Raw genomic sequence first — 27099 nt, 5'->3', positions numbered from 1 at the left:
CACCTTTTGCTCTAATGATAACATGCTTTCCGGTTGAGGAGATCATTGTCAGTATCTTGGAAGTTAGCCCTACCAACTCCATCAGCAATAATGTATAGTAGGTTGTGAGGCAAATGTAAGTTTAGCGGGGGCAGCATAGTTCAACAATGTACACTGGAATGTCAGGAAATGTGTTTCTGTCCGTGTCTGAATCCTTCGCATGAATGATAACCCTTCTGTTTCATAAAACAGAGATACATAACGGGAAGGTTACAGGCGACATGTGGAATGAGGCAGTAGCAATTCTCAGGAACTATGGGAATGTGGACTCTTCCTGTGTGAAAACAAAGCTCAGTTTTCTTGAAAGACTGATTGTGGCCATGGCAATTAGGTTGGAAAGAGAGCCTTGGAATTTAAAAGGTTGGCATGTAGCCTTCTTGTCGGTGTATTCTAGAAGTGCATGCTTTCAAATGTCCCAGGATTCATACCACCTTCATGGATGTATGGAGAACACCAATTTTAATCCTAGTTTCTATGTTTATTGTTGGGACATTTTTTGTCAGTCTATCCGGGTAGTTTGCCACTAGTTCTTATGGATTGACTGTACCAAAATGGTCTGGACATACATCTCCTCCTCTTCTAGGATCTAAGAATGTGAGCATGCAAGTTTGTTTCTTACACACACTCCTTCTAGGAATTTTATATTTTGGTATGTCCGTAGAAGATAGGCATGGAGTGTCTGCGGGATTATCTTTCCTTATGGTCTTGATGTGGCCTTGCTGAAGGTTAACTTGGCATTCTGGCTATGTGTTTTGGGGCTGATGGTAGTCCTGATATCTTAGACATTGTTCTTTTCTCCAAGCAAATATCAACAAGAAATTGTGTTTCCATTTGATTATGAAAGTGAGCTGTATGCTTAGGATCATGCTGTTGATAATAACATATATCTCAGGGACTACAGGTTATGCTTGTTTTTGGTGACCTGAGAGGGTTTGAACAGACACTTTCTCTGTGGTGATCAATGTCAGATACCACAGCAATAGCACTCACAGGAATTTAGTACCAGTCAAAACCTGAATAGGAGATATATGAGCATGGTCAGAGACAGAGAGAAAGAACAACTGATGAAGAGGCTAAGCATGTGTGAGACAGAGGAAGACAGTGAGAGACAGAAAGAGAGAGGGGTGGGAGAGGGGGGGTGAAGTGGAAAAGAGGACACTGTGATATTAAAGCAGATATCTTGATTGAGAGAAATAAGGAAACCAAATAGAGAGAATGTGAGTTTGAAACTGAGAAGCTAGGAGAGTCACTGCAAGTCAATTTCAGAGAGAAAGTGAAGAAGCGAGAGAGAGAAAGAGTACATAAGAAGTCCATTCATCTAATGTGGATGAGAATCTTATATGATATTTGAATCGGTTCTCATCGAGTGCAGAGTAGGAATAATAGGTGTAGTATGTTATGATCATGGAGGGTGCTCAGATTGTGGCCAAATCTATTAAGATTCTGGTGGTTTCCATGGGAAGAGTAAGGCCTGATTTTCTCTGTCATATCCGGCTGAACTGAGATTTACTTATTTTTGTAGACAACTTCCATTAAGCCATGTTGTTGGTCTCATTCTTTTGTGTACCTCGTGCCAATTTCTTTGGATGGTTCTCAAGTGATGTATATACTACTGTAGTTTTCGTTATCAGATATTGACTTCGTCCCATCTTAAGAACTTTGTTGCATGGTAACCTCCAGGAATTCGGTGATAGAATTGGGAAAATTATGTCCCCAAACAGTTCCTTGGAGGAAAAATATCTCTGATATGGATTGTGAGGGCAAATTTCTAGAGGACGGAAGGAGTGCTGAGACAGCCCAAGTGTTCGATAAATTAAGAACTAACAACAATGCATCACAGTCTCCATGATTTGCAAGGAATCCAATAAAGTGGGGGAATGTGCTATTTGCTTTACTTTCAGGGACAGAGTCCCTGTCACATACCGGACAAGCACGGCTTGGAGAGGAACTGAGTATGGAACATCAGATGAAGTTGGAAGAAGCCTAACATCGCCTGCCCTGATGTCATCAGTTGAAGCTCTCTTGCCTGAGAATACGTGAAGTGAAAGGTAAGAAACACTTGACTTTCCAAAGGAACTCAAAGTGCTCAGGTGTTGATGGAGCTCGCAGGAGTTCCCAACCTTGAATCATGATCCTTTGGGACCTGGTTCAGGCTCACTGCCTGTGGCTACTCCTGTGATTGGAGAATAGGCCCATTGGTTCATGGTAAAGGATGTGAATGTCTTGAATTCTGTTCGCTCACCAAACCTGATCTATTTTGAGTATACTAAGTGTCATGGCAGTGGGTACACCAGCGTGCTTGGATCGATGATGATTTCCAATAAAACATTCCTTGGAAAGCTGAACAAAATGAGTGAAAACTCAATACCGCCACTGTCATCGTGACTGAGGTCCAGCACCTGGGATCACAAATGTCACTGAGGGACTCACATGGCCTCCATTCACCTTGCGAGACTTGGATCCAGTGAGAGAGCCTTCAGAATGTTCTTTGCTTGCCTAAATCACCAGAAATCATGGCCTAAATCAAGGCTTCACCTTTTGCTCTAATGATAACATGCTTTCCGGTTGAGGAGATCATTGTCAGTATCTTGGAAGTTAGCCCTACCAACTCCATCAGCAATAATGTATAGTAGGTTGTGAGGCAAATGTAAGTTTAGCGGGGGCAGCATAGTTCAACAATGTACACTGGAATGTCAGGAAATGTGTTTCTGTCCGTGTCTGAATCCTTCGCATGAATGATAACCCTTTGTTTCATAAAACAGAGATACATAACGGGAAGGTAACAGGCGACATGTGGAATGAGGCAGTAGCAATTCTCAGGAACTATGGGAATGTGGACTCTTCCTGTGTGAAAACAAAGCTCTGTTTTCTTGAAAGACTGATTGTGGCCATGGCAATTAGGTTGGAAAGAGAGCCTTGGAATTTAAAAGGTTGGCATGTAGCCTTCTTGTCGGTGTATTCTAGAAGTGCATGCTTTCAAATGTCCCAGGATTCATACCACCTTCATGGATGTATGGAGAACACAAATTTTAATCGTAGTTTCTATGTTTATTGTTGGGACAATTTTTGTCAGTCTATCCGGGTAGTTTGCCAGCAGTTCTTATGGATTGACTGTACCAAAATGGTCTGGACAAACATCTCCTCCTCTTCTAGGATCTAAGAATGTGAGCATGCAAGTTTGTTTCTTACACACACTCCTTCTAGGAATTTTATATTTTGGTATGGCCGTAGAAGATAGGCATGGAGTGTCTGCGGGATTATCTTTCCTTATGGTCTTGATGTGGCCTTGCTGAAGGTTAACTTGGCATTCTGGCTATGTGTTTTGGGGCTGATGGTAGTCCTGTTATCTTAGACATTGTTCTTTTCTCCAAGCAAATATCAACAAGAAATTGTGTTTCCATTTGATTATGGAAGTGAGCTGTATGCTTAGGATCATGCTGTTGATAATAACATATATCTCAGGGACTACAGGTTATGCTTGTGTTTGGTGACCCTAGAGGGTTTGAACAGACACTTTCTCTGTGGTGATCAATGTCAGATACCACAGCAATAGCACTCACAGGAATTTAGTACCAGTCAAAACCTGAATAGGAGATATATGAGCATGGACAGAGACAGAGAGAAAGAACAATTGTTGAAGAGGCTAAGCATGTGTGAGACAGAGGAAGACAGTGAGAGACAGAAAGAGAGAGCGGGGGAAAGAGGGAGGGTGAAGTGGAAAAGAGGACACTGTGATATTAAAGCAGATATCTTGATTGAGAGAAATAAGGAAACCAAATAGAGAGAATGTGAGTGAGAAACTGAGAAGCTAGGAGAGTCACTGCTAGTCAATTTCAGAGAGATAGTGAAGATGCGAGATAGAGAAAGAGTACATAAGAAGTCCATTCATCTAATGTGGATGAGAATCTTATATGATATTTGAATCGGTTCTCATCGAAGGCAGAGTAGGAATAATAGGTGTAGTATGTTATGATTATGGAGGGTGCTCCGATTGTGGCCAAAGCTATTAAGATTCTGGTGGTTTCCATGGGAAGAGTAAGGCCTGATTTTCTCTGTCATATCCGGCTGAACTGAGATTTACTTATTTTTGTAGACAACTTCCATTAAGCCATGTTGTTGGTCTCATTCTTTTGTGTACCTCGTGCCAATTTCTTTGGATGGTTCTCAAGTGATGTATATACTACTGTAGTTTTCGTTATCAGATATTGACTTCGTCCCATCTTAAGAACTTTGTTGCATGGTAACCTCCAGGAATTCGGTGATAGAATTGGGAAAATTATGTCCCCAAACAGTTCCTTGGAGGAAAAATATCTCTGATATGGATTGTGAGGGCAAATTTCTAGAGGACGGAAGGAGTGCTGAGAGAGCCCAAGTGTTCGATAAATTAAGAACTAACAACAATGCATCACAGTCTCCATGATTTGCAAGGAATCCAATAAAGTGGGGGAATGTGCTATTTGCTTTACTTTCAGGGACAGAGTCCCTGTCTCATACCGGACAAGCACGGCTTGGAGAGGAACTGAGTATGGAACATCAGATGAAGTTGGAAGAAGCCTAACATCGCCTGCCCTGAAGTCCTCAGTTGAAGCTCTCTTGCCTGAGGATACCTGAAGTGAAAGGTAAGAAACACTTGACTTTCCAAAGGAACTCAAAGTGCTCAGGTGTTGATGGAGCTCGCAGGAGTTCCCAACCTTGAATCATGATCCTTTGGGACCTGGTTCAGGCTCACTGCCTGTGGCTACTCCTGTGATTGGAGAATAGGCCCATTGGTTCGTGGTAAAGGATGTGAATGTCTTGAATTCTGTTCGCTCACCAAACCTGATCTATTTTGAGTATACTAAGTGTCATAGCAGGGGGAACACCAGCGTGCTTGGATCGATAATGATTTCCAATAAAACATTCCTTGGACAGCTGAACAAAATGAGTGAAAACTCAATACCGCCACTGTCATCGTGACTGAGGTCCAGCACCTGGGATCACAAATGTCACTGAGGGACTCACATGGCCTCCATTCACCTTGCGAGACTTGGATCCAGTGAGAGAGCCTTCAGAATGTTCTTTGCTTGCCTAAATCACCAGAAATCATGGCCTAAATCCAGGCTTCACCTTTTGCTCTAATGATAACATGCTTTCCGGTTGAGGAGATCATTGTCAGTATCTTTGAAGTTAGCCCTACCAACTCCATCAGCAATAATGTATAGTAGGTTGTGAGGCAAATGTAAGTTTAGCGGGGGCAGCATAGTTCAACAATGTACACTGGAATGTCAGGAAATGTGTTTCTGTCCGTGTCTGAATCCTTCGCATGAATGATAACCCTTCTGTTTCATAAAACAGAGATACATAACGGGAAGGTTACAGGCGACATGTGGAATGAGGCAGTAGCAATTCTCAGGAACTATGGGAATTGGACTCTTCCTGTGTGAAAACAAAGCTCTGTTTTCTTGAAAGACTGATTGTGGCCATGGCAATTAGGTTGGAAAGAGAGCCTTGGAATTTAAAAGGTTGGCATGTAGCCTTCTTGTCGGAGGATTCTAGAGGTGCATGCTTTCAAATGTCCCAGGATTCATACCACCTTCATGGATGTATGGAGAACACCCATTTTAATCCTAGTTTCTATGTTTATTTTTGGGACATTTTTTGTCAGTCTATCCGGGTAGTTTGCCACTAGTTCTTATGGATTGACTGTAGCAAAATGGTCTGGACATACATCTCCTCCTCTTCTAGGATCTAAGAATGTGAGCATGCAAGTTTGTTTCTTACACACACTCCTTCTAGGAATTTTATATTTTGGTATGGCCGTAGAAGATAAGCATGGAGTGTCTGCAGGATTATCTTTCCTTATGGTCTTGATGAGGCCTTGCTGAAGGTTAACTTGGCATTCTGGCTATGTGTTTTGGGGCTGATGGTAGTCCTGATATCTTAGACATTGTTCTTTTCTCCAAGCAAATATCAACAAGAAATTGTGTTTCCATTTGATTATGAAAGTGAGCTGTATGCTTAGGATCATGCTGTTGATAATAACATATATCTCAGGGACTACAGGTTATGCTTGTGTTTGGTGACCTGAGAGGGTTTGAACAGACACTTTCTCTGTGGTGATCAATGTCAGATACCGCAGCAATAGCACTCACAGGAATTTAGTACCAGTCAAAACCTGAATAGGAGATATATGAGCATGGTCAGAGACAGAGAGAAAGAACAATTGTTGAAGAGGCTAAGCATGTGTGAGACAGAGGAAGACGGTGAGAGACAGAAAGAGAGAGGGGTGGGAGAGGGGGGGTGAAGTGGAAAAGAGGACACTGTGATATTAAAGCAGATATCTCGATTGAGAGAAATAAGGAAACCAAATAGAGAGAATGTGAGTTTGAAACTGAGAAGCTAGGAGAGTCACTGCAAGTCAATTTCAGAGAGAAAGTGAAGAAGCGAGAGAGAGAAAGAGTACATAAGAAGTCCATTCATCTAATGTGGATGAGAATCTTATATGATATTTGAATCGGTTCTCATCGAGTGCAGAGTAGGAATAATAGGTGTAGTATGTTATGATCATGGAGGGTGCTCAGATTGTGGCCAAATCTATTAAGATTCTGGTGGTTTCCATGGGAAGAGTAAGGCCTGATTTTCTCTGTCATATCCGGCTGAACTGAGATTTACTTATTTTTGTAGACAACTTCCATTAAGCCATGTTGTTGGTCTCATTCTTTTGTGTTCCTTGTGCCAATTTCTTTGGATGGTTCTCAAGTGATGTATATACTACTGTAGTTTTCGTTATCAGATATTGACTTCGTCCCATCTTAAGAACTTTGTTGCATGGTAACCTCCAGGAATTCGGTGATAGAATTGGGAAAATTATGTCCCCAAACAGTTCCTTGGAGGAAAAATATCTCTGATATGGATTGTGAGGGCAAATTTCTAGAGGACGGAAGGAGTGCTGAGAGAGCCCAAGTGTTCGATAAATTAAGAACTAACAACAATGCATCACAGTCTCCATGATTTGCAAGGAATCCAATAAAGTGGGGGAATGTGCTATTTGCTTTACTTTCAGGGACAGAGTCCCTGTCTCATACCGGACAAGCACGGCTTGGAGAGGACCTGAGTATGGAACATCAGATGAATTTGGAAGAACCCTAACATCGCCTGCCCTGAAGTCCTCAGTTGAAGCTCTCTTGCCTGAGCATACCTGAAGTGAAAGGTAAGAAACACTTGACTTTCCAAAGGAACTCAAAGTGCTCAGGTGTTGATGGAGCTCGCAGGAGTTCCCAACCTTGAATCATGATCCTTTGGGACCTGGTTCAGGCTCACTGCCTGTGGCTACTCCTGTGATTGGAGAATAGGCCCATTGGTTCGTGGTAAAGGATGTGAATGTCTTGAATTCTGTTCGCTCACCAAACCTGATCTATTTTGAGTATACTAAGTGTCATGGCAGGGGGTACACCAGCGTGCTTGGATCGATGATGATTTCCAATAAAACATTCCTTGGAAAGCTGAACAAAATGAGTGAAAACTCAATACCGCCACTGTCATCGTGACTGAGGTCCAGCTCCTGGGATCACAAATGTCACTGAGGGACTCACATGGCCTCCATTCACCTTGCGAGACTTGGATCCAGTGAGAGAGCCTTCAGAATGTTCTTTGCTTGCCTAAATCACCAGAAATCATGGCCTAAATCAAGGCTTCACCTTTTGCTCTAATGATAACATGCTTTCCGGTTGAGGAGATCATTGTCAGTATCTTGGAAGTTAGCCCTACCAACTCCATCAGCAATAATGTATAGTAGGTTGTGAGGCAAATGTAAGTTTAGCGGGGGCAGCATAGTTCAACAATGTACACTGGAATGTCAGGAAATGTGTTTCTGTCCGTGTCTGAATCCTTCGCATGAATGATAACCCTTCTGTTTCATAAAACAGAGATACATAACGGGAAGGTTACAGGCGACATGTGGAATGAGGCAGTAGCAATTCTCAGGAACTATGGGAATGTGGACTCTTCCTGTGTGAAAACAAAGCTCAGTTTTCTTGAAAGACTGATTGTGGCCATGGCAATTAGGTTGGAAAGAGAGCCTTGGAATTTAAAAGGTTGGCATGTAGCCTTCTTGTCGGTGTATTCTAGAAGTGCATGCTTTCAAATGTCCCAGGATTCATACCACCTTCATGGATGTATGGAGAACACCAATTTTAATCCTAGTTTCTATGTTTATTGTTGGGACATTTTTTGTCAGTCTATCCGGGTAGTTTGCCACTAGTTCTTATGGATTGACTGTACCAAAATGGTCTGGACATACATCTCCTCCTCTTCTAGGATCTAAGAATGTGAGCATGCAAGTTTGTTTCTTACACACACTCCTTCTAGGAATTTTATATTTTGGTATGTCCGTAGAAGATAGGCATGGAGTGTCTGCGGGATTATCTTTCCTTATGGTCTTGATGTGGCCTTGCTGAAGGTTAACTTGGCATTCTGGCTATGTGTTTTGGGGCTGATGGTAGTCCTGATATCTTAGACATTGTTCTTTTCTCCAAGCAAATATCAACAAGAAATTGTGTTTCCATTTGATTATGAAAGTGAGCTGTATGCTTAGGATCATGCTGTTGATAATAACATATATCTCAGGGACTACAGGTTATGCTTGTTTTTGGTGACCTGAGAGGGTTTGAACAGACATTTTCTCTGTGGTGATCAATGTCAGATACCACAGCAATAGCACTCACAGGAATTTAGTACCAGTCAAAACCTGAATAGGAGATATATGAGCATGGTCAGAGACAGAGAGAAAGAACAACTGATGAAGAGGCTAAGCATGTGTGAGACAGAGGAAGACAGTGAGAGACAGAAAGAGAGAGGGGTGGGAGAGGGGGGGTGAAGTGGAAAAGAGGACACTGTGATATTAAAGCAGATATCTTGATTGAGAGAAATAAGGAAACCAAATAGAGAGAATGTGAGTTTGAAACTGAGAAGCTAGGAGAGTCACTGCAAGTCAATTTCAGAGAGAAAGTGAAGAAGCGAGAGAGAGAAAGAGTACATAAGAAGTCCATTCATCTAATGTGGATGAGAATCTTATATGATATTTGAATCGGTTCTCATCGAGTGCAGAGTAGGAATAATAGGTGTAGTATGTTATGATCATGGAGGGTGCTCAGATTGTGGCCAAATCTATTAAGATTCTGGTGGTTTCCATGGGAAGAGTAAGGCCTGATTTTCTCTGTCATATCCGGCTGAACTGAGATTTACTTATTTTTGTAGACAACTTCCATTAAGCCATGTTGTTGGTCTCATTCTTTTGTGTACCTCGTGCCAATTTCTTTGGATGGTTCTCAAGTGATGTATATACTACTGTAGTTTTCGTTATCAGATATTGACTTCGTCCCATCTTAAGAACTTTGTTGCATGGTAACCTCCAGGAATTCGGTGATAGAATTGGGAAAATTATGTCCCCAAACAGTTCCTTGGAGGAAAAATATCTCTGATATGGATTGTGAGGGCAAATTTCTAGAGGACGGAAGGAGTGCTGAGACAGCCCAAGTGTTCGATAAATTAAGAACTAACAACAATGCATCACAGTCTCCATGATTTGCAAGGAATCCAATAAAGTGGGGGAATGTGCTATTTGCTTTACTTTCAGGGACAGAGTCCCTGTCACATACCGGACAAGCACGGCTTGGAGAGGAACTGAGTATGGAACATCAGATGAAGTTGGAAGAAGCCTAACATCGCCTGCCCTGATGTCATCAGTTGAAGCTCTCTTGCCTGAGAATACGTGAAGTGAAAGGTAAGAAACACTTGACTTTCCAAAGGAACTCAAAGTGCTCAGGTGTTGATGGAGCTCGCAGGAGTTCCCAACCTTGAATCATGATCCTTTGGGACCTGGTTCAGGCTCACTGCCTGTGGCTACTCCTGTGATTGGAGAATAGGCCCATTGGTTCATGGTAAAGGATGTGAATGTCTTGAATTCTGTTCGCTCACCAAACCTGATCTATTTTGAGTATACTAAGTGTCATGGCAGTGGGTACACCAGCGTGCTTGGATCGATGATGATTTCCAATAAAACATTCCTTGGAAAGCTGAACAAAATGAGTGAAAACTCAATACCGCCACTGTCATCGTGACTGAGGTCCAGCACCTGGGATCACAAATGTCACTGAGGGACTCACATGGCCTCCATTCACCTTGCGAGACTTGGATCCAGTGAGAGAGCCTTCAGAATGTTCTTTGCTTGCCTAAATCACCAGAAATCATGGCCTAAATCAAGGCTTCACCTTTTGCTCTAATGATAACATGCTTTCCGGTTGAGGAGATCATTGTCAGTATCTTGGAAGTTAGCCCTACCAACTCCATCAGCAATAATGTATAGTAGGTTGTGAGGCAAATGTAAGTTTAGCGGGGGCAGCATAGTTCAACAATGTACACTGGAATGTCAGGAAATGTGTTTCTGTCCGTGTCTGAATCCTTCGCATGAATGATAACCCTTTGTTTCATAAAACAGAGATACATAACGGGAAGGTAACAGGCGACATGTGGAATGAGGCAGTAGCAATTCTCAGGAACTATGGGAATGTGGACTCTTCCTGTGTGAAAACAAAGCTCTGTTTTCTTGAAAGACTGATTGTGGCCATGGCAATTAGGTTGGAAAGAGAGCCTTGGAATTTAAAAGGTTGGCATGTAGCCTTCTTGTCGGTGTATTCTAGAAGTGCATGCTTTCAAATGTCCCAGGATTCATACCACCTTCATGGATGTATGGAGAACACAAATTTTAATCGTAGTTTCTATGTTTATTGTTGGGACAATTTTTGTCAGTCTATCCGGGTAGTTTGCCAGCAGTTCTTATGGATTGACTGTACCAAAATGGTCTGGACAAACATCTCCTCCTCTTCTAGGATCTAAGAATGTGAGCATGCAAGTTTGTTTCTTACACACACTCCTTCTAGGAATTTTATATTTTGGTATGGCCGTAGAAGATAGGCATGGAGTGTCTGCGGGATTATCTTTCCTTATGGTCTTGATGTGGCCTTGCTGAAGGTTAACTTGGCATTCTGGCTATGTGTTTTGGGGCTGATGGTAGTCCTGTTATCTTAGACATTGTTCTTTTCTCCAAGCAAATATCAACAAGAAATTGTGTTTCCATTTGATTATGAAAGTGAGCTGTATGCTTAGGATCATGCTGTTGATAATAACATATATCTCAGTGACTACAGGTTATGCTTGTGTTTGGTGACCCTAGAGGGTTTGAACAGACACTTTCTCTGTGGTGATCAGTGTCAGATACCACAGCAATAGCACTCACAGGAATTTAGTACCAGTCAAAACCTGAATAGGAGATATATGAGCATGGACAGAGACAGAGAGAAAGAACAATTGTTGAAGAGGCTAAGCATGTGTGAGACAGAGGAAGACAGTGAGAGACAGAAAGAGAGAGGGGTGGGAGAGGGGGGATGAAGTGGAAAAGAGGACACTGTGATATTAAAGCAGATATCTTGATTGACAGAAATAAGGAAACCAAATAGAGAGAATGTGAGTGAGAAACTGAGAAGCTAGGAGAGTCACTGCAAGTCAATTTCAGAGAGAAAGTGAAGAAGCGAGAGAGAGAAAGAGTACATAAGAAGTCCATTCATCTAATGTGGATGAGAATCTTATATGATATTTGAATCGGTTCTCATCGAAGGCAGAGTAGGAATAATAGGTGTAGTATGTTATGATCATGGAGGGTGCTCCGATTGTGGCCAAAGCTATTAAGATTCTGGTGGTTTCCATGGGAAGAGTAAGGCCTGATTTTCTCTGTCATATCCGGCTGAACTGAGATTTACTTATTTTTGTAGACAACTTCCATTAAGCCATGTTGTTGGTCTCATTCTGTTGTGTACCTCGTGCCAATTTCTTTGGATGGTTCTCAAGTGATGTACATACTACTGTAGTTTTCGGGATCAGATATTGGCTTCGTCCCATCTTAAGAACTTTGTTGCATGGTAACCTCCAGGAATTCGGTGATAGAATTGGGAAAATTATGTCCCCAAACAGTTCCGTGGAGGAAAAATATCTCTGATATGGATTGTGAGGGCAAATTTCTAGAGGACGGAAGGAGTGCGGAGAGAGCCCAAGTGTTCGATAAATTAAGAACTAACAACAATGCATCACAGTCTCCATGATTTGCAAGGAATCCAATAAAGTGGGGGAATGTGCTATTTGCTTTACTTTCAGGGACAGAGTCCCTGTCTCATACCGGACAAGGATGGCTTGCAGAGGAACTGAGTATGGAACATCAGATGAAGTTGGAAGAAGCCTAACATCGCCTGCCCTGAAGTCCTCAGTTGAAGCTCTCTTGTCTGGGGATACCTGAAGTGAAAGGTAAGAAACACTTTACTTTCCAAAGGAACTCAAAGTACTCAGGTGTTGATGGAGCTCGCAGGAGTTCCCAACCTTGAATCATGATCCTTTGGGACCTGGTTCAGGCTCACTGCCTGTGGCTACTCCTGTGATTGGAGAATAGGCCCATTGGTTCGTGGTAAAGGATGTGAATGTCTTGAATTCTGTTCGCTCACCAAACCTGATCTATTTTGAGTATACTAAGTGTCATGGCAGGGGGTACACCAGCGTGCTTGGATCGATGATGATTTCCAATAAAACATTCCTTGGAAAGCTGAACAAAATGAGTGAAAACTCAATACCGCCACTGTCATCGTGACTGAGGTCAAGCACCTGGGATCACAAATGTCACTGAGGGACTCACTTGGCCTCCATTCACCTTGCGAGACTTGGATCCAGTGAGAGAGCCTTCAGAATGTTCTTTGCTTGCCTAAATCACCAGAAATCATGGCCTAAATCCAGGCTTCACCTTTTGCTCTAATGATAACATGCTTTCCGGTTGAGGAGATCATTGTCAGTATCTTGGAAGTTAGCCCTACCAACTCCATCAGCAATAATGTATAGTAGGTTGTGAGGCAAATGTAAGTTTAGCGGGGGCAGCATAGTTCAACAATGTACACTGGAATGTCAGGAAATGTGTTTCTGTCCGTGTCTGAATCCTTCGCATGAATGATAACCCTTCTGTTTCATAAAACAGAGATACATAACGGCAAGGTTACAGGCGACATGTGGAATGAGGCAGTAGCAATTCTCAGGAACTATGGGAATGTGGACTCTTCCTGTGTGAAAACAAAGCTCTGTTTTCTTGAAAGACTGATTGTGGCCATGGCAATTAGGTTGGAAAGAGAGCCTTGGAATTTAAAAGGTTGGCATGTAGCCTTCTTGTCGGTGTATATTAGAAGTGCATGCTTTCAAATGTCCCAGGATTCATACCACCTTCATGGATGTATGGAGAACACAAATTTTAATCCTAGTTTCTATGTTTATTGTTGGGACAATTTTTGTCAGTCTATCCGGGTAGTTTGCCAGCAGTTCTTATGGATTGACTGTACCAAAATGGTCTGGACAAACATCTCCTCCTCTTCTAGGATCTAAGAATGTGAGCATGCAAGTTTGTTTCTTACACACACTCCTTCTAGGAATTTTATATTTTGGTATGGCCGTAGAAGATAGGCATGGAGTGTCTGCGGGATTATCTTTCCTTATGGTCTTGATGTGGCCTTGCTGAAGGTTAACTTGGCATTCTGGCTATGTGTTTTGGGGCTGATGGTAGTCCTGTTATCTTAGACATTGTTCTTTTCTCCAAGCAAATATCAACAAGAAATTGTGTTTCCATTTGATTATGAAAGTGAGCTGTATGCTTAGGGTCATGCTTTTGATAATAACATATATCTCAGTGACTACAGGTTATGCTTGTGTTTGGTGACCCTAGAGGGTTTGAACAGACACTTTCTCTGTGGTGATCAATGTCAGATACCACAGCAATAGCACTCACAGGAATTTAGTACCAGTCAAAACCTGAATAGGAGATATATGAGCATGGACAGAGACAGAGAGAAAGAACAATTGTTGAAGAGGCTAAGCATGTGTGAGACAGAGGAAGACAGTGAGAGACAGAAAGAGAGAGGGGTGGGAGAGGGGGGGTGAAGTGGAAAAGAGGACACTGTGATATTAAAGCAGATATCTTGATTGACAGAAATAAGGAAACCAAATAGAGAGAATGTGAGTGAGAAACTGAGAAGCTAGGAGAGTCACTGCAAGTCAATTTCAGGGAGAAAGTGAAGAAGCGAGAGAGAGAAAGAGTACATAAGAAGTCCATTCATCTAATGTGGATGAGAATCTTATATGATATTTGAATCGGTTCTCATCGAAGGCAGAGTAGGAATAATAGGTGTAGTATGTTATGATCATGGAGGGTGCTCCGATTGTGGCCAAAGCTATTAAGATTCTGGTGGTTTCCATGGGAAGAGTAAGGCATGATTTTCTCTGTCATATCCGGCTGAACTGAGATTTACTTATTTTTGTAGACAACTTCCATTAAGCCATGTTGTTGGTCTCATTCTGTTGTGTACCTCGTGCCAATTTCTTTGGATGGTTCTCAAGTGATGTACATACTACTGTAGTTTTCGGGATCAGATATTGGCTTCGTCCCATCTTAAGAACTTTGTTGCATGGTAACCTCCAGGAATTCGGTGATAGAATTGGGAAAATTATGTCCCCAAACAGTTCCGTGGAGGAAAAATATCTCTGATATGGATTGTGAGGGCAAATTTCTAGAGGACGGAAGGAGTGCTGAGAGAGCCCAAGTGTTCAATAAATTAAGAACTAACAACAATGCATCACAGTCTCCATGATTTGCAAGGAATCCAATAAAGTGGGGGAATGTGCTATTTGCTTTACTTTCAGGGACAGAGTCCCTGTCTCATACCGGACAAGGATGGCTTGCAGAGGAACTGAGTATGGAACATCAGATGAAGTTGGAAGAAGCCTAACATCGCCTGCCCTGAAGTCCTCAGTTGAAGCTCTCTTGTCTGGGGATACCTGAAGTGAAAGGTAAGAAACACTTCACTTTCCAAAGGAACTCATAGTACTCAGGTGTTGATGGAGCTCGCAAGAGTTCCCAACCTTGAATCATGATCCTTTGGGACCTGGTTCAGGCTCACTGCCTGTGGCTACTCCTGTGATTGGAGAATAGGCCCATTGGTTCGTGGTAAAGGATGTGAATGTCTTGAATTCTGTTCGCTCACCAAACCTGATCTATTTTGAGTATACTAAGTGTCATGGCAGGGGGTACACCAGCGTGCTTGGATCGATGATGATTTCCAATAAAACATTCCTTGGAAAGCTGAACAAAATGAGTGAAAACTCAATACCGCCACTGTCATCGTGACTGAGGTCCAGCACCTGGGATCACAAATGTCACTGAGGGACTCACATGGCCTCCATTCACCTTGCGAGACTTGGATCCAGTGAGAGAGCCTTCAGAATGTTCTTTGCTTGCATAAATCACCAGAAATCATGGCCTAAATCAAGGCTTCACCTTTTGCTCTAATGATAACATGCTTTACGGTTGAGGAGATCATTGTCAGTATCTTGGAAGATAGCCCTACCAACTCCATCAGCAATAATGTATAGTAGGTTGTGAGGCAAATGTAAGTTTAGCGGGGGCAGCATAGTTCAACAATGTACACTGGAATGTCAGGAAATGTGTTTCTGTCCGTGTCTGAAGCCTTCGCATGAATGATAACCCTTCTGTTTCATAAAACAGAGATACATAACGGGAAGGTTACAGGCGACATGTGGAATGAGGCAGTAGCAATTCTCAGGAACTATGGGAATGTGGAATCTTCCTGTGTGAAAACAAAGCTCTGTGTTCTTGAAAGACTGATTGTGGCCATGGCAATTAGGTTGGAAAGAGAGCCTTGGAATTTAAAAGGTTGGCTTGTAGCCTTCTTGTCGGTGTATTCTAGAAGTGCATGCTTTCAAATGTCCCAGGATTCATACCACCTTCATGGATGTATGGAGAACACCCATTTTAATCCTAGTTTCTATGTTTATTGTTGGGACAATTTTTGTCAGTCTATCCGGGTAGTTTGCCAGCAGTTCTTCTGGATTGACTCTACCAAAATGGTCTGGACATACATCTCCTCCTCTTCTAGGATCTAAGAATGTGAGCATGCAAGTTTGTTTCTTATACACACTCCTTCTAGGAATTTTATATTTTGGTATGGCCGTAGAAGATAGGCATGGAGTGTCTGCGGGATTATCTTTCCTTATGGTCTTGATGTGGCCTTGCTGAAGGTTAACTTGGCATTCTGGCTATGTGTTTTGGGGCTGATGGTAGTCCTGTTATCTCAGACATTGTTCTTTTCTCCAAGCAAATATCAACAAGAAATTGTGTTTCCATTTGATTATGAAAGTGAGCTGTATGCTTAGGATCATGCTGTTGATAATAACATATATCTCAGTGACTACAGGTTATGCTTGTGTTTGGTGACCCTAGAGGGTTTGAACAGACACTTTCTCTGTGGTGATCAATGTCAGATACCACAGCAATAGCACTCACAGGAATTTAGTACCAGTCAAAACCTGAATAGGAGATATATGAGCATGGACAGAGACAGAGAGAAAGAACAATTGTTGAAGAGGCTAAGCATCTGTGAGACAAGGGAAGACAGTGAGAGACAGAAAGAGAGAGGGGTGGGAGAGGGGGGGTGAAGTGGAAAAGAGGACACTGTGATATTAAAGCAGATATCTTGATTGACAGAAATAAGGAAACCAAATAGAGAGAATGTGAGTGAGAAACTGAGAAGCTAGGAGAGTCACTGCAAGTCAATTTCAGGGAGAAAGTGAAGAAGCGAGAGAGAGAAAGAGTACATAAGAAGTCCATTCATCTAATGTGGATGAGAATCTTATATGATATTTGAATCGGTTCTCATCGAAGGCAGAGTAGGAATAATAGGTGTAGTATGTTATGATCATGGAGGGTGCTCCGATTGTGGCCAAAGCTATTAAGATTCTGGTGGTTTCCATGGGAAGAGTAAGGCATGATTTTCTCTGTCATATCCGGCTGAACTGAGATTTACTTATTTTTGTAGACAACTTCCATTAAGCCATGTTGTTGGTCTCATTCTGTTGTGTACCTCGTGCCAATTTCTTTGGATGGTTCTCAAGTGATGTACATACTACTGTAGTTTTCGGGATCAGATATTGGCTTCGTCCCATCTTAAGAACTTTGTTGCATGGTAACCTCCAGGAATTCGGTGATAGAATTGGGAAAATTATGTCCCCAAACAGTTCCGTGGAGGAAAAATATCTCTGATATGGATTGTGAGGGCAAATTTCTAGAGGACGGAAGGAGTGCTGAGAGAGCCCAAGTGTTCGATAAATTAAGAACTAACAACAATGCATCACAGTCTCCATGATTTGCAAGGAATCCAATAAAGTGGGGGAATGTGCTATTTGCTTTACTTTCAGGGACAGAGTCCCTGTCTCATACCGGACAAGGATGGCTTGCAGAGGAACTGAGTATGGAACATCAGATGAAGTTGGAAGAAGCCTAACATCGCCTGCCCTGAAGTCCTCAGTTGAAGCTCTCTTGTCTGGGGATACCTGAAGTGAAAGGTAAGAAACACTTCACTTTCCAAAGGAACTCATAGTACTCAGGTGTTGATGGAGCTCGCAAGAGTTCCCAACCTTGAATCATGATCCTTTGGGACCTGGTTCAGGCTCACTGCCTGTGGCTACTCCTGTGATTGGAGAATAGGCCCATTGGTTCGTGGTAAAGGATGTGAATGTCTTGAATTCTGTTCGCTCACCAAACCTGATCTATTTTGAGTATACTAAGTGTCATGGCAGGGGGTACACCAGCGTGCTTGGATCGATGATGATTTCCAATAAAACATTCCTTGGAAAGCTGAACAAAATGAGTGAAAACTCAATACCGCCACTGTCATCGTGACTGAGGTCCAGCACCTGGGATCACAAATGTCACTGAGGGACTCACATGGCCTCCATTCACCTTGCGAGACTTGGATCCAGTGAGAGAGCCTTCAGAATGTTCTTTGCTTGCATAAATCACCAGAAATCATGGCCTAAATCAAGGCTTCACCTTTTGCTCTAATGATAACATGCTTTACGGTTGAGGAGATCATTGTCAGTATCTTGGAAGATAGCCCTACCAACTCCATCAGCAATAATGTATAGTAGGTTGTGAGGCAAATGTAAGTTTAGCGGGGGCAGCATAGTTCAACAATGTACACTGGAATGTCAGGAAATGTGTTTCTGTCCGTGTCTGAAGCCTTCGCATGAATGATAACCCTTCTGTTTCATAAAACAGAGATACATAACGGGAAGGTTACAGGCGACATGTGGAATGAGGCAGTAGCAATTCTCAGGAACTATGGGAATGTGGAATCTTCCTGTGTGAAAACAAAGCTCTGTGTTCTTGAAAGACTGATTGTGGCCATGGCAATTAGGTTGGAAAGAGAGCCTTGGAATTTAAAAGGTTGGCTTGTAGCCTTCTTGTCGGTGTATTCTAGAAGTGCATGCTTTCAAATGTCCCAGGATTCATACCACCTTCATGGATGTATGGAGAACACCCATTTTAATCCTAGTTTCTATGTTTATTGTTGGGACAATTTTTGTCAGTCTATCCGGGTAGTTTGCCAGCAGTTCTTCTGGATTGACTCTACCAAAATGGTCTGGACATACATCTCCTCCTCTTCTAGGATCTAAGAATGTGAGCATGCAAGTTTGTTTCTTATACACACTCCTTCTAGGAATTTTATATTTTGGTATGGCCGTAGAAGATAGGCATGGAGTGTCTGCGGGATTATCTTTCCTTATGGTCTTGATGTGGCCTTGCTGAAGGTTAACTTGGCATTCTGGCTATGTGTTTTGGGGCTGATGGTAGTCCTGTTATCTCAGACATTGTTCTTTTCTCCAAGCAAATATCAACAAGAAATTGTGTTTCCATTTGATTATGAAAGTGAGCTGTATGCTTAGGATCATGCTGTTGATAATAACATATATCTCAGTGACTACAGGTTATGCTTGTGTTTGGTGACCCTAGAGGGTTTGAACAGACACTTTCTCTGTGGTGATCAATGTCAGATACCACAGCAATAGCACTCACAGGAATTTAGTACCAGTCAAAACCTGAATAGGAGATATATGAGCATGGACAGAGACAGAGAGAAAGAACAATTGTTGAAGAGGCTAAGCATCTGTGAGACAAGGGAAGACAGTGAGAGACAGAAAGAGAGAGGGGTGGGAGAGGGGGGGTGAAGTGGAAAAGAGGACACTGTGATATTAAAGCAGATATCTTGATTGACAGAAATAAGGAAACCAAATAGAGAGAATGTGAGTGAGAAACTGAGAAGCTAGGAGAGTCACTGCAAGTCAATTTCAGGGAGAAAGTGAAGAAGCGAGAGAGAGAAAGAGTACATAAGAAGTCCATTCATCTAATGTGGATGAGAATCTTATATGATATTTGAATCGGTTCTCATCGAAGGCAGAGTAGGAATAATAGGTGTAGTATGTTATGATTATGGAGGGTGCTCCGATTGTGGCCAAAGCTATTAAGATTCTGGTGGTTTCCATGGGAAGAGTAAGGCCTGATTTTCTCTGTCTATCCGGCTGAACTGAGATTTACTTATTTTTGTAGAAAACTTCCATTAAGCCATGTTAGTGGTCTCATTCTGTTGTGTACCTCGTGACAATTTCTTTGGATGGTTCTCAAGTGATGTACATACTACTGTAGTTTTCGGGATCAGATATTGGCTTCGTCCCATCTTAAGAACTTTGTTGCATGGTAACCTCCAGGAATTCGGTGATAGAATTGGGAAAATTATGTCCCCAAACAGTTCCGTGGAGGAAAAATATCTCTGATATGGATTGTGAGGGCAAATTTCTAGAGGACGGAAGGAGTGCTGAGAGAGCCCAAGTGTTCGATAAATTAAGAACTAAAAACAATGCATCACAGTCTCCATGATTTGCAAGGAATCCAATAAAGTGGGGGAATGTGCTATTTGCTTTACTTTCAGGGACAGAGTCCCTGTCTCATACCGGACAAGGATGGCTTGCAGAGGAACTGAGTATGGAACATCAGATGAAGTTGGAAGAAGCCTAACATCGCCTGCCCTGAAGTCCTCAGTTGAAGCTCTCTTGTCTGGGGATACCTGAAGTGAAAGGTAAGAAACACTTTACTTTACAAAGGATCTCAAAGTGCTCAGGTGTTGATGGAGCTCGCAGGAGTTCCCAACCTTGAATCATGATTTTTTGGGACCTGGTTCAGGCTCACTGCCTGTGGCTACTCCTGTGATTGGAGAATAGGCCCATTGGTTCGTGGTAAAGGATGTGAATGTCTTGAATTCTGTTCGCTCACCAAACCTGATCTATTTTGAGTATACTAAGTGTCATGGCAGGGGGTACACCAGCATGCTTGGATCGATGATGATTTCCAATAAAACATTCCTTGGAAAGCTGAACAAAATGAGTGAAAACTCAATACCGCCACTATCATCGTGACTGAGGTCCAGCACCTGGGATCACAAATGTCACTGAGGGACTCACATGGCCTCCATTCATCTTGCGAGACTTGGATCCAGTGAGAGAGCCTTCAGAATGTTCTTTGCTTGCCTAAATCACCAGAAATCATGGCCTAAATCAAGGCTTCACCTTTTGCTCTAATGATAACATGCTTTACGGTTGAGGAGATCATTGTCAGTATCTTGGAAGATAGCCCTACCAACTCCATCAGCAATAATGTATAGTAGGTTGTGAGGCAAATGTAAGTTTAGCGGGGGCAGCATAGTTCAACAATGTACACTGGAATGTCAGGAAATGTGTTTCTGTCCGTGTCTGAAGCCTTTGCATGAATGATAACCCTTCTGTTTCATAAAACAGAGATACATAACGGGAAGGTTACAGGCGACATGTGGAATGAGGCAGTAGCAATTCTCAGGAACTATGGGAATGTGGAATCTTCCTGTGTGAAAACAAAGCTCTGTGTTCTTGAAAGACTGATTGTGGCCATGGCAATTAGGTTGGAAAGAGAGCCTTGGAATTTAAAAGGTTGGCTTGTAGCCTTCTTGTCGGTGTATTCTAGAAGTGCATGCTTTCAAATGTCCCAGGATTCATACCACCTTCATGGATGTATGGAGAACACCCATTTTAATCCTAGTTTCTATGTTTATTGTTGGGACAATTTTTGTCAGTCTATCCGGGTAGTTTGCCAGCAGTTCTTCTGGATTGACTCTACCAAAATGGTCTGGACATACATCTCCTCCTCTTCTAGGATCTAAGAATGTGAGCATGCAAGTTTGTTTCTTATACACACTCCTTCTAGGAATTTTATATTTTGGTATGGCCGTAGAAGATAGGCATGGAGTGTCTGCGGGATTATCTTTCCTTATGGTCTTGATGTGGCCTTGCTGAAGGTTAACTTGGCATTCTGGCTATGTGTTTTGGGGCTGATGGTAGTCCTGTTATCTCAGACATTGTTCTTTTCTCCAAGCAAATATCAACAAGAAATTGTGTTTCCATTTGATTATGAAAGTGAGCTGTATGCTTAGGATCATGCTGTTGATAATAACATATATCTCAGTGACTACAGGTTATGCTTGTGTTTGGTGACCCTAGAGGGTTTGAACAGACACTTTCTCTGTGGTGATCAATGTCAGATACCACAGCAATAGCACTCACAGGAATTTAGTACCAGTCAAAACCTGAATAGGAGATATATGAGCATGGACAGAGACAGAGAGAAAGAACAATTGTTGAAGAGGCTAAGCATGTGTGAGACAAGGGAAGACAGTGAGAGACAGAAAGAGAGAGGGGTGGGAGAGGGGGGGTGAAGTGGAAAAGAGGACACTGTGATATTAAAGCAGATATCTTGATTGACAGAAATAAGGAAACCAAATAGAGAGAATGTGAGTGAGAAACTGAGAAGCTAGGAGAGTCACTGCAAGTCAATTTCAGGGAGAAAGTGAAGAAGCGAGAGAGAGAAAGAGTACATAAGAAGTCCATTCATCTAATGTGGATGAGAATCTTATATGATATTTGAATCGGTTCTCATCGAAGGCAGAGTAGGAATAATAGGTGTAGTATGTTATGATTATGGAGGGTGCTCCGATTGTGGCCAAAGCTATTAAGATTCTGGTGGTTTCCATGGGAAGAGTAAGGCCTGATTTTCTCTGTCTATCCGGCTGAACTGAGATTTACTTATTTTTGTAGACAACTTCCATTAAGCCATGTTAGTGGTCTCATTCTGTTGTGTACCTCGTGACAATTTCTTTGGATGGTTCTCAAGTGATGTACATACTACTGTAGTTTTCGGGATCAGATATTGGCTTCGTCCCATCTTAAGAACTTTGTTGCATGGTAACCTCCAGGAATTCGGTGATAGAATTGGGAAAATTATGTCCCCAAACAGTTCCGTGGAGGAAAAATATCTCTGATATGGATTGTGAGGGCAAATTTCTAGAGGACGGAAGGAGTGCTGAGAGAGCCCAAGTGTTCGATAAATTAAGAACTAAAAACAATGCATCACAGTCTCCATGATTTGCAAGGAATCCAATAAAGTGGGGGAATGTGCTATTTGCTTTACTTTCAGGGACAGAGTCCCTGTCTCATACCGGACAAGGATGGCTTGCAGAGGAACTGAGTATGGAACATCAGATGAAGTTGGAAGAAGCCTAACATCGCCTGCCCTGAAGTCCTCAGTTGAAGCTCTCTTGTCTGGGGATACCTGAAGTGAAAGGTAAGAAACACTTTACTTTACAAAGGATCTCAAAGTGCTCAGGTGTTGATGGAGCTCGCAGGAGTTCCCAACCTTGAATCATGATTTTTTGGGACCTGGTTCAGGCTCACTGCCTGTGGCTACTCCTGTGATTGGAGAATAGGCCCATTGGTTCGTGGTAAAGGATGTGAATGTCTTGAATTCTGTTCGCTCACCAAACCTGATCTATTTTGAGTATACTAAGTGTCATGGCAGGGGGTACACCAGCATGCTTGGATCGATGATGATTTCCAATAAAACATTCCTTGGAAAGCTGAACAAAATGAGTGAAAACTCAATACCGCCACTATCATCGTGACTGAGGTCCAGCACCTGGGATCACAAATGTCACTGAGGGACTCACATGGCCTCCATTCATCTTGCGAGACTTGGATCCAGTGAGAGAGCCTTCAGAATGTTCTTTGCTTGCCTAAATCACCAGAAATCATGGCCTAAATCAAGGCTTCACCTTTTGCTCTAATGATAACATGCTTTCCGGTTGAGGAGATCATTGTCAGTATCTTGGAAGTTAGCCCTACCAACTCCATCAGCAATAATGTATAGTAGGTTGTGAGGCAAATGTAAGTTTAGCGGGGGCAGCATAGTTCAACAATGTACACTGGAATGTCAGGAAATGTGTTTCTGTCCGTGTCTGAAGCCTTCGCATGAATGATGACCCTTCTGTTTCATAAAACAGAGATACATAACGGGAAGGTTACAGGCGACATGTGGAATGAGGCAGTAGCAATTCTCAGGAACTATGGGAATGTGGACTCTTCCTGTGTGAAAACAAAGCTCTGTTTTCTTGAAAGACTGATTGTGGCCATGGCAATTAGGTTGGAAAGAGAGCCTTGGAATTTAAAAGTTTGGCATGTAGCCTTCTTGTCGGTGTGTTCTAGAAGTGCATGCTTTCAAATGTCCCAGGATTCATACCACCTTCATGGATGTATGGAGAACACCCATTTTAATCCTAGTTTCTATGTTTATTGTTGGGACATTTTTTGTCAGTCTATCCGGGTAGTTTTCCAGCAGTTCTTATGGATTGACTGTACCAAAATGGTCTGGTCATACATCTCCTCCTCTTCTAGGATCTAAGAATGTGAGCATGCAAGTTTGTTTCTTACACACACTCCTTCTAGGAATTTTATATTTTGGTATGGCCGAAGAAGATAGGCATGGAGTTTCTGCGGGATTATCTCTCCTTATGGTCTTGATGTGGCCTTGCTGAAGGTTAACTTGGCATTTTGGCTATGTGTTTTGTGGCTGATGGTAGTCCTGTTATCTTAGACATTGTTCTTTTCTCCAAGCAAATATCAAGAAGAAATTGTGTTTCCATTTGATTATGAAAGTGAGCTGTATGCTTAGGATCATGCTGTTGATAATAACATATATCTCAGTGACTACAGGTTATGCTTGTGTTTGGTGACCCTAGAGGGTTTGAACAGACACTTTCTCTGTGGTGATCAATGTCAGATACCACAGCAATAGCACTCACAGGAATTTAGTACCAGTCAAAACCTGAATAGGAGATATATGAGCATGGACAGAGACAGAGAGAAAGAACAATTGTTGAAGAGGCTAAGCATGTGTGAGACAGAGGAAGTCAGTGAGAGACAGAAAGAGAGAGGGGTGGGAGAGGGGGGGTGAAGTTGAAAAGAGGACACTGTGATATTAAAGCAGATATCTTGATTGACAGAAATAAGGAAACCAAATAGAGAGAATGTGAGTGAGAAACTGAGAAGCTAGGAGAGTAACTGCAAGTCAATTTCAGAGAGAAAGTGAAGAAGCGAGATAGAGAAAGAGTACATAAGAAGTCCATTCATCTACTGTGGATGAGAATCTTATATGATATTTGAACCGGTTCTCATCGAAGGCAGAGTAGGACTAATAGGTGTAGTATGTTATGATTATGGAGGGTGCTTCGATTGTGGCCAAAGCTATTAAGATTCTGGTGGTTTCCATGGGAAGAGTAAGGCCTGATTTTCTCTGTCATATCCGGCTGAACTGAGATTTACTTATTTTTGTAGACAACTTCCATTAAGCCATGTTAGTGGTCTCATTCTGTTGTGTACCTCGTGCCAATTTCTTTGGATGGTTCTCAAGTGATGTACATACTACTGTAGTTTTCGGGATCAGATATTGGCTTCGTCCCATCTTAAGAACTTTGTTGCATGGTAACCTCCAGGAATTCGGTGATAGAATTGGGAAAATTATGTCCCCAAACAGTTCCTTGGAGGAAAATATCTCTGATATGGATTGTGAGGGCAAATTTCTAGAAGACGGAAGGAGTGCTGAGAGAGCCCAAGTGTTCGATAAATTAAGAACTAACAACAATGCATCACAGTCTCCATGATTTGCAAGGAATCCAATAAAGTGGGGGAATGTGCTATTTGCTTTACTTTCAGGGACAGAGTCCCTGTCTCATACCGGAAAAAGACGGCTTGCAGAGGAACTGAGTATGGAACATCAGATGAAGTTGGAAGAAGCCTAATATCGCCTGCCCTGATGTCATCAGTTGAAGCTCTCTTGCCTGAGGATACCTGAAGTGAAAGGTAAGAAACATTTGACTTTCCAAAGGAAATCAAAGTGCTCAGGTGTTGATGGAGCTCGCAGGAGTTCCCAACCTTGAATCATGATCCTTTGGGACCTGGTTCAGGCTCACTGCCTGTGGCTACTCCTGTGATTGGAGAATAGGCCCATTGGTTCGTGGTAAAGGATGTGAATGTCTTGAATTCTGTTCGCTCACCAAACCTGATCTATTTTGAGTATACTAAGTGTCATGGCAGGGGGTACACCAGCGTGCTTGGATCGATGATGATTTCCAATAAAACATTCCTTGGAAAGCTGAACAAAATGAGTGAAAACTCAATACCGCCACTATCATCGTGACTGAGGTCCAGCACCTGGGATCACAAATGTCACCGAGGGACTCACATGGCCTCCATTCATCTTGCGAGACTTGGATCCAGTGAGAGAGCCTTCAGAATGTTCTTTGCTTGCCTAAATCACCAGAAATCATGGCCTAAATCAAGGCTTCACCTTTTGCTCTAATGATAACATGCTTTCCGGTTGAGGAGATCATTGTCAGTATCTTGGAAGTTAGCCCTACCAACTCCATCAGCAATAATGTATAGTAGGTTGTGAGGCAAATGTAAGTTTAGCGGGGGCAACATAGTTCAAGAATGTACACTGGATGTGAGGAAATGTGTTTCTGTCCGTGTCTGAAGCCTTCGCATGTATGATAACCCTTCTGTTTCATAAAACAGAGATACATAACGGGAATGTTACAGGCGACATGTGGAATGAGGCAGTAGCAATTCTCAGGAACTATGGGAGTTGGATTCTTCCTTTGTGAAACAAAGCTCTGTTTTCTTGAAAGACTGATTGTGGCCATTTTAATTAGGCTGGAAAGAGAGCCTTGGAATTTCAAAGGTTGGCATGTAGCATTCTTGTCGGTGGATTCTTGAAGGACATGCTTTCAAATGTCCCAGGATTCATACCACCTTCATGGATGTATGGAGAACACCCATTTTAATCCTAGTTTCTATGTTTATTGTTGGGACATTTTTTGTCAGTCTATCCGGGCAGTTTGCCAGCAGTTCTTATGGATTGACTGTACCAAAATGGTCTGGACATACATCTCCTCCTCTTCTAGGATCTAAGAATGTGAGCATGCAAGTTTGTTTCTTACACACACTCCTTCTAGGAATTTAATATTTTGGTATGGCCCTAGAAGATAGGCATGGAGTGTCTGCGGGATTATCTTTCCTTATGATCTTGATGTGGCCTTGCTGAAGGTTAACTTGGCTTTTTGGCTATGTGTTTTGTGGCTGATGGTAGTCCTGTTATCTTAGACATTGTTCTTTTCTTCAAGCAAATATCAACAAGAAATTGTGTTTCCATTTGATTATGAAAGTGAGCTGTATGCTTAGGATCATGCTGTTGATAATAACATATATCTCAGTGAGTACAGGTTAGGCTTGTGTTTGGTGACCTGAGAGGGTTTGAACAGACACTTTCTCTGTGGTGATCAATGTCAGATACCACAGCAATAGCACTCACAGGAATTTAGTACCAGTCAAAACCTGAATAGGAGATATATGAGCATGGACAGAGACAGAGAGAAAGAAGAGTTGTTGAAGAGGATAAGCATGTGTGAGACAGAGGAAGACCGTGAGAGACAGAAAGAGAGAAAGAGGGGGAGAGGGGGGTGAAGTGGAAAAGATGACACTGTGATATTAAAGCAGATATCTTGATTGACAGAAATAAGGAAACCAAATAGAGAGAATGTGAGTGAGAAACTGAGAAGCTAGGAGAGTCACTGCAAGTCAATTTCAGAGAGAAAGTGAAGAAGAGAGATAGAGAAAGAGTACATAAGATGTCCATTCATCTAATGTGGATGAGAATCTTATATGATATTTGAACCGGTT

The 27099-nt window shown here is 42.2% G+C and overlaps 1 long non-coding RNA gene and 10 other non-coding genes across 11 annotated transcripts in view; all 11 read left to right on the top strand.

Moving 5' to 3' along the window:
- The window catches only part of LOC134483355 (uncharacterized), a 73301-nt gene that overhangs the window by 15700 nt on the left and 30502 nt on the right, over positions 1–27099 (top strand). The window contains exons 5-12 of the long non-coding RNA XR_010060219.1: positions 1941–2087; positions 4512–7228; positions 9653–9799; positions 12223–12369; positions 14794–14940; positions 17365–17511; positions 19935–20081; positions 22505–22651. This is a non-coding gene — a long non-coding RNA (uncharacterized LOC134483355). The remainder of the gene's footprint in view (positions 1–1940; positions 2088–4511; positions 7229–9652; positions 9800–12222; positions 12370–14793; positions 14941–17364; positions 17512–19934; positions 20082–22504; positions 22652–27099) is intronic.
- LOC134485472 (small nucleolar RNA SNORD116) lies at positions 2341–2433 on the top strand. Its single transcript, XR_010063510.1, has one exon. It is a non-coding gene; the product is annotated as a small nucleolar RNA SNORD116 (small nucleolar RNA).
- On the top strand, positions 4912–5004 carry LOC134485525 (small nucleolar RNA SNORD116). Its single transcript, XR_010063563.1, has one exon. It is a non-coding gene; the product is annotated as a small nucleolar RNA SNORD116 (small nucleolar RNA).
- On the top strand, positions 7482–7574 carry LOC134485471 (small nucleolar RNA SNORD116). Its single transcript, XR_010063509.1, has one exon. It is a non-coding gene; the product is annotated as a small nucleolar RNA SNORD116 (small nucleolar RNA).
- Positions 10053–10145, top strand: LOC134485470 (small nucleolar RNA SNORD116). Its single transcript, XR_010063508.1, has one exon. It is a non-coding gene; the product is annotated as a small nucleolar RNA SNORD116 (small nucleolar RNA).
- Positions 12623–12715, top strand: LOC134485527 (small nucleolar RNA SNORD116). Its single transcript, XR_010063565.1, has one exon. It is a non-coding gene; the product is annotated as a small nucleolar RNA SNORD116 (small nucleolar RNA).
- Positions 15194–15286, top strand: LOC134485469 (small nucleolar RNA SNORD116). Its single transcript, XR_010063507.1, has one exon. It is a non-coding gene; the product is annotated as a small nucleolar RNA SNORD116 (small nucleolar RNA).
- On the top strand, positions 17765–17857 carry LOC134485468 (small nucleolar RNA SNORD116). The gene has a single exon (XR_010063506.1). It is a non-coding gene; the product is annotated as a small nucleolar RNA SNORD116 (small nucleolar RNA).
- LOC134485413 (small nucleolar RNA SNORD116) lies at positions 20335–20427 on the top strand. The gene has a single exon (XR_010063452.1). It is a non-coding gene; the product is annotated as a small nucleolar RNA SNORD116 (small nucleolar RNA).
- On the top strand, positions 22905–22997 carry LOC134485412 (small nucleolar RNA SNORD116). The gene has a single exon (XR_010063451.1). It is a non-coding gene; the product is annotated as a small nucleolar RNA SNORD116 (small nucleolar RNA).
- LOC134485411 (small nucleolar RNA SNORD116) lies at positions 25475–25567 on the top strand. The gene has a single exon (XR_010063450.1). It is a non-coding gene; the product is annotated as a small nucleolar RNA SNORD116 (small nucleolar RNA).

The sequence above is a fragment of the Rattus norvegicus genome, chromosome 1, assembly GCF_036323735.1.
Source record: "Rattus norvegicus strain BN/NHsdMcwi chromosome 1, GRCr8, whole genome shotgun sequence".
Lineage (NCBI taxonomy): Eukaryota > Metazoa > Chordata > Mammalia > Rodentia > Muridae > Rattus > Rattus norvegicus.
Note: the sequence above shows the minus strand (reverse complement) of the source record. Positions and strands in the feature narration are given on the sequence as shown.